Below are 7,517 nucleotides of genomic sequence, written 5' to 3' on the forward strand. Positions count from 1 at the left end.
AAGAAGTGCCCATGGCAACCAATCAGCACTGAAGTAACATCTATAATTTGCATACTATAAAATTATACAGAGCTGCTGATTGGTTGATGGGGCAACTTCTTCACTGGCTCACTTCTCCGCTCTTATCACTGCTTAGTAAATGTCCCCCTAAATGCCAGACAATGTGTTCATTAGTCAGTAATCAATGCTAGAAATGTAAGTAATGAAAAGGTAAGAATAAAATAAGTTTTTTCCCCCCACTGGATAAAGTCTACAGTTTCTGTGTCTCATTTCTGGCCACTAGAATATATGGGATGCTGGCGGACATGTGACTGACGCCGAAATGCCGACACCAATCAGAATCCCGACGCCGAAATACCAACCGTCAACAGGGCCACTGCCACTGAGGGTGGGCTAGGCACTAGATGTGGGGAGGGGCGGGGGGGTTAGCCATAGCCTAACCCTAAAGTCTTAGCCCTAGCAGCCACCCAGGTGGGTTCAGGTAGGAGACAGGTAAAATAATTACCTGTCTCCTGTCGGCACTCTAATTGATGGGATGCCAATCATGTGAACACCGGCACTCTGACTGCCGGTATCCTGTATTACACCCGAATATACACAGCTTTATACTGTATGTATCCTGATTTTCCTAGTACTGTCTAGTACCCACATAGTACTTTCTTTACTCACCCAAAATGTTATTCAACTTACTAGGTTTACTCAACTCACCAATAGTCACCTAGTAGATACCTAGGTACCTAGAACTCTTACAAACCAGACATACTTAAGGTCACAAGGTTGTCCTAATTTTTTATCTTACAAAATGTATAGATACGTCTTTAATGACATTCTGAGGTATAATAATCAGTCATAGCAGACAGTCTGTACAGTTCTTTAAAATTTGGCATCAGTATTCAAGTAAAACAGTCAATAATTGTAATGCACTTGTGTTACCCTGAAAACCACTACGACTTAGACATCTAAAGAATAAAAATTATTGATGATATAAAAGTTTGTAAAAGTTGCCGTGACCCGGATTCGAACCGGGGTTGCTGCGGCCACAACGCAGAGTACTAACCACTATACGATCACGGCAGACACTACAGCTGTGCTGTTTCTTGTCCCTATGTGAAATTAATCCTTTAAAGTTTAACAAGCACCAGAGCTGGGACAGTGCTTTCAGCAGATTAACCCTATCCTGCACATGTGGGCTGGAAGATGCAATAACCCTGTATGGCACAGCCTACATACACTGAGTACCAGGCACTGCCTGCACCTTATATTACTGTATATACACTGAGTACCAGGCACTGCCTACACTTTATATTACTGTACATACAATGAGTACCAGGCACTGCCTACACTTTATATTACTGTATATACACTGAGTACCAGGCACTGCCTACACTTTATATTACTGTACATACAATGAGTACCAGGCACTGCCTACACTTTATATTACTGTACATACACTGAATACCAGGCACTGCCTACACTTTATATTACTGTACATACACTGAGTACCAGGCACTGCCTACACTATATATTACTGTACATACACTGAGTACCAGGCACTGCCTACACTTTATATTACTGTACATACACTGAGTACCAGGCACTGCCTACACTTTATATTACTGTACATACACTGAGTACCAGGCACTGCCTACACTTTATATTACTGTACATACACTGAGTACCAGGCACTGCCTACACTTTATATTACTGTACATACACTGAATACCAGGCACTGTCTACACTTTATATTACTGTACATACACTGAATACCAGGCACTGTCTACACTTTATATTACTGTACATACACTGAATACCAGGCACTGCCTACACCTTATATTACTGTACATACACTGAGTACTAGGTACATACACTGAATACCAGGCACTGCCTACACTATATATTACTGTACAAACACTGAATACCAGGCACTGCCTACACTTTATATTACTGTACATACACTGAGTATCAGGCACTGCCTACACTTTATATTACTGTACATACACTGAGTACCAGGCACTGCCTACACTTTATATTACTGTACATACACTGAGTACCAGGTACATTCACTGAATACCAGGAACTGCCTACACTTTATATTACTATACATACACTGACTACCAGGCACTGCCTACACTTTATATTACTGCACATACACTGAGTACCAGGCACTACTTACACTTCATATTACTGTACATACACTGAGTACCAGGCACTGCCTACACTTTATATTACTGTACATACACTGAGTACCAGGCACTGCCTACATACACTGAGTACCAGGCACTGCCTACACTTTATATTACTGTACATACACTGAGTACTAGGTACATACACTGAATACCAGGCACTGCCTACACTATATATTACTGTACATACACTGAATACCAGGCACTGCCTACACTTTATATTACTGTACATACACTGAATACCAGGCACTGCCTACACTTTATATTACTGTACATACACTGAGTACCAGGCACTGCCTACACTATATATTACTGTACATACACTGAGTACCAGGCACTGCCTACACTTTATATTACTGTACATACACTGAGTACCAGGCACTGCCTACACTTTATATTACTGTACATACACTGAGTACCAGGCACTGCCTACACTTTATATTACTGTACATTCACTGAATACCAGGAACTGCCTACACTTTATATTACTATACATACACTGACTACCAGGCACTGCCTACACTTTATATTACTGCACATACACTGAGTACCAGGCACTGCCTACACTTTATATTACTGTACATACACTGAGTACCAGGCACTGCCTACACTTTATATTACTGTACATACACTGAGTACCAGGCACTGCCTACACTTTATATTACTGTACATACACTGAGTACCAGGCACTGCCTACACTTTATATTACTGTACATACACTGAGTACCAGGCACTGCCTACACTTTATATTACTGTACATACAATGAGTACCAGGCACTGCCTACACTTTATATTACTGTACATACACTGAGTACCAGGCACTGCCTACACTTTATATTACTGTACATACACTGAGTACCAGGCACTGTCTACACTTTATATTACTGTACATACACTGAATACCAGGCACTGCCTACACTTTATATTACTGTACATACACTGAGTACCAGGCACTGCCTACACTATATATTACTGTACATACACTGAGTACCAGGCACTGCCTACACTTTATATTACTGTACATACACTGAGTACCAGGCACTGCCTACACTTTATATTACTGTACATACACTGAGTACCAGGCACTGCCTACACTTTATATTACTGTACATACACTGAGTACCAGGTACATTCACTGAATACCAGGAACTGCCTACACTTTATATTACTATACATACACTGACTACCAGGCACTGCCTACACTTTATATTACTGCACATACACTGAGTACCAGGCACTGCCTACACTTTATATTACTGTACATACACTGAGTACCAGGCACTGCCTACACTTTATATTACTGTACATACACTGAGTACCAGGCACTGCCTACACTTTATATTACTGTACATACAATGAGTACCAGGCACTGCCTACACTTTATATTACTATACATACACTGAGTACCAGGCACTGCATACACCTTATATTACTGTACATACACTGAGTACCAGGCACTGCCTGCACCTTATATTACTGTACATACACTGAGTACCAGGCACTGCCTACACTTCATATTACTGTACATACACTGAGTACCAGGCACTGCCTACACTTTATATTACTGTATATACACTGAGTACCAGGCACTGCCTACACTTTATATTACTGTACATACACTGAGTACCAGGCACTGCCTATACTTCATATTACTGTACATACACTGAATACCAGGCACTGCCTACACTTTATATTACTGTACATACACTGAATACCAGGCACTGCCTACACCTTATATTACTGTACATACACTGAGTACAGGCACTGCCTACATACACTGAGTACCAGGCACTGCCTACTCTTTATATTACTGCACATACACTGAGTACCAGGCACTGCCTACACCTTATATTACTGTACATACACTGAGTACCAGGCACTGCCTACACTTCATATTACTGTACATACACTGAGTACCAGGTACATACACTGAGTACCAGGCACTGCCTACACTTTATATTACTGTACATACACTGAGTACCAGGTACATACACTGAATACCAGGCACTGCCTACACTTTATATTACTGTACATACACTGAGTACCAGGCACTGCCTACACTTAATATTACTGTACATACACTGACTACCAGGCACTGCCTACACCTTATATTACTGTACATACACTGAGTACCAGGCACTGCCTACACTTTATATTACTGTACATACACTGAGTACCAGGCACTGCCTACACTTTGTATTACTGTACATACACTGACTACCAGGCACTGCCTACACTTTATATTACTGTACATACACTGAGTACGAGGTACTGACTACACTTCATATTACTGTACATACGCTGAGTACCAGGCACTGCCTACACTTCATATTACTGTACATACACTGAGTACGAGGCACTGCCTACACTTTATATTACTGTACATACACTGAGTACCAGGCACTGCCTACACTTTATATTACTGTACATACACTGAGTACCAGGCACTGCCTACACTTTATATTACTGTACATACACTGAGTACCAGGCACTGCCTACACTTTATATTACTGTACATACACTGAGTACGAGGTACTGACTACACTTCATATTACTGTACATACGCTGAGTACCAAGCACTGCCTACACTTCATATTACTGTACATACACTGAGTACGAGGTACTGACTACACTTCATATTACTGTAGTCTGTTTTGGTATTGCAAGGATCTAGTATGGGATTACTACACAAAGTGATACGTTACTTAGATGTGTTTCTGTTTCAATGTTATATTAATCTTTATTCACAATTTTCTAATCACACTATGGGCGACATTCAGTTGATTATTGCAGCTGATCTCCCATCTAAAGTCATGAGAGACTGCAGGGGCGATATTCAATTGTGTCTCTTTTCTGCGCTGATCGTTCCCATAGAGGTTGTGTTTAGCTGCGTAAAGCAGCTACACCTGACCAAAGTGTTGGTCGCAATCGCGAAAAAATTCAGTTTGGCGCCCAAACGGGTCACTTTTCACGCATTTTAGCTCACCACCCACAGAGGGTGCCAGCTGAAACACAGAAGCCGGCAGCCATTGCGCTAGAACGGAGCTGCAATTGATTTGTTTCCGGTTGTTCGCCATCTTTTGGCTGTCGGCGTGATTAACATTTTAATTCCACCCAGTATCCACATATTTAATAATTATTTGATTTTTAGTTATTGGAATCCTAAAGATTAAAATGTATTAATGTTACAATTTTGCAGTTTTCCTGTCCTCTAAAGGGCTGATTCTGAGTTGGGCGGATCTCGTGCATGGACGCAAATGGCGAGTTTCTGCATACAGTAAATGCACAATGTCAAATTACACTTTTTTTTGTCAATATTAATTATGATTTGTGGTGTCTGTAAGGCAGCGCAGGATGCTGCATTCAGATGGGCAAACCCTCGCATTAGCCCTACGGTTCTCATATTAGTATGAAGGTAGTAAGTGTGGCTTCCTCTGCTGGCCGCAATTACAGTACAGCTACATAGTGTGCAGCTCAGAGTGAGCCCAACATTGGCCCTCATTCCGAGTTGTTCGCTCGCTAGCTGCTTTTAGCAGCCGTGCAAACGCATAGTCGCCGCACACGGGGGAGTGTATTTTCACTTTGCAGGAGTGCGAACGCCTGTGCAGCAGAGCGGCTGCATACAGATTTTGTGCAGAACAAGACCAGCCCTGTAATTACTTATTCTGTGCGATGATTTCTGCGACGAGTGACACGGTAATGACGTCAGATACCCGCCCAGCAAACGCCCGGCCACGTCTGCGTTTTTTCAAACACTCCCTGAAAACGGTCAGTTGACACCCATATACTCCCACTTCCTGTCAATTTCCCTGTGTTCGGCTGTGTGATTGGAACCGTCGCTAGAAACTGTGCAAAACCACAAAGGACTTCGTACCCGTACGACGCGTGTGCGCATTGCAGTGCATACGCATATTAGCCATTTTTTTTTACTGATCGCTGCACAGTGAACAACGGCAGCTAGAGATCAACTCGGAACGAGGGCCAGTGCCGCCATCAATGAATATTGTTTTCATGATACTGTGTGAGTATAGTACAGCTGCTTACTAGCTGGGTATAAAGCGTATACATTTATTCAGATCCTGTGCAGATTGCAGAACCTTGTGGCACAGTAGCTCACTAATGTACAAACATAGGGGGTCATTCCGACTTGTTCGCTCGTTATTTTTCTTTCGCAACGGAGCGATTAGTCGCTAATGCGCATGCACAATGTCCGCAGTGCGACTGCGCCAAGTAAATTTGCTATGCAGTTAGGTATTTTACTCACGGCATTACAAGGTTTTTTCTTCGTTCTGGTGATCGTAATGTGATTGACAGGAAGTGGGTGTTTCTGGGCGGAAACTGCCCATTTTATGGGAGTGTGTGAAAAAACGCTAGTTTCTGGGAAAAACGCGGGAGTGTTTGAAGAAACGGGGGAGTGTCTGGGCGAACGCTGGGTGTGTTTGTGACGTCAAACCAGGAACGAAACTGACTGAACTGATCGCAGATGCCGAGTAAGTGTGGAGCTACTCAGAAACTGCTAAGAAGAGTCTATTCGCATTTTTGAGAATCTTTCGTTCGCAATTTTGAGTAGCTAAGATACACTCCCAGTAGGCGGTGGCTTAGCGTGTGCAATGCTGCTAAAAGCAGCTTGCGAGCGAACAACTTGGAATGAGGGTCATAGGGCCTTATTCAGGCTCAATTGCAATTTTGCAAATCGTCCGATTATCATCACACATGTATGAAAGCTGCAATGCGATCGCAGTCCCCGCATAGTGCAGTCGCATAGTGACTGACAGGAAGTGTCCGTGTGTGGGGGGGTTACATGCCATCTGTGGGGAGTGGTTGGAAAAACGCAGGCGGATCGTGGCCGTTTTCAGGGCATATATCTGACGTCAGTTGCAATGGATTTCGACTAAAAACATGGCGCCGCTGCGACTGCATTCTCATTACTCTGAGTAGCCCTGGGTCAACCATCACTGTTCATGGTGCTCAATTTCTGCATATGCATCGCAATTATGCGTCTGCATACGCACATATGTGAATGCATCGGTGAGCGTCTAATTCCCTTCTGGGCGGCTCTTCACATGCGATTTTTAGCAGAAGCAGGCTTGAGAAAATTGCATTTTCTGTCTCAATAGCGATCCAAGATGAATTAGGCTTATAGTGTTTTTATGTCCAATTTCAACAGGACGCCAAGAAAGTCTAATCTCTGCCATTTGGTTTAAAATGTCAGATTCCTAACTAGTAAATAGTTGCTGCACAATGATGGAAACCTGAGAAAGTGATATATCAGAGAGAAAGGCATCTCTACGTATTGAACCCTAAAAAAAAAAAAGAAAAAAAAAAAAAAAAAGT

The 7,517-nt window shown here is 42.5% G+C and overlaps 1 non-coding gene across 1 annotated transcript; it reads right to left on the bottom strand.

Moving 5' to 3' along the window:
• Positions 1–1,002: 1,002 nt before the first annotated feature.
• Positions 1,003–1,074, bottom strand: TRNAH-GUG (transfer RNA histidin (anticodon GUG)). Its single transcript has one exon. It is a non-coding gene; the product is annotated as a tRNA-His (tRNA).
• Between the last annotated feature and the right edge of the window lie 6,443 nt (positions 1,075–7,517).

This window comes from Pseudophryne corroboree, chromosome 8 (assembly GCF_028390025.1).
Source record: "Pseudophryne corroboree isolate aPseCor3 chromosome 8, aPseCor3.hap2, whole genome shotgun sequence".
Lineage (NCBI taxonomy): Eukaryota > Metazoa > Chordata > Amphibia > Anura > Myobatrachidae > Pseudophryne > Pseudophryne corroboree.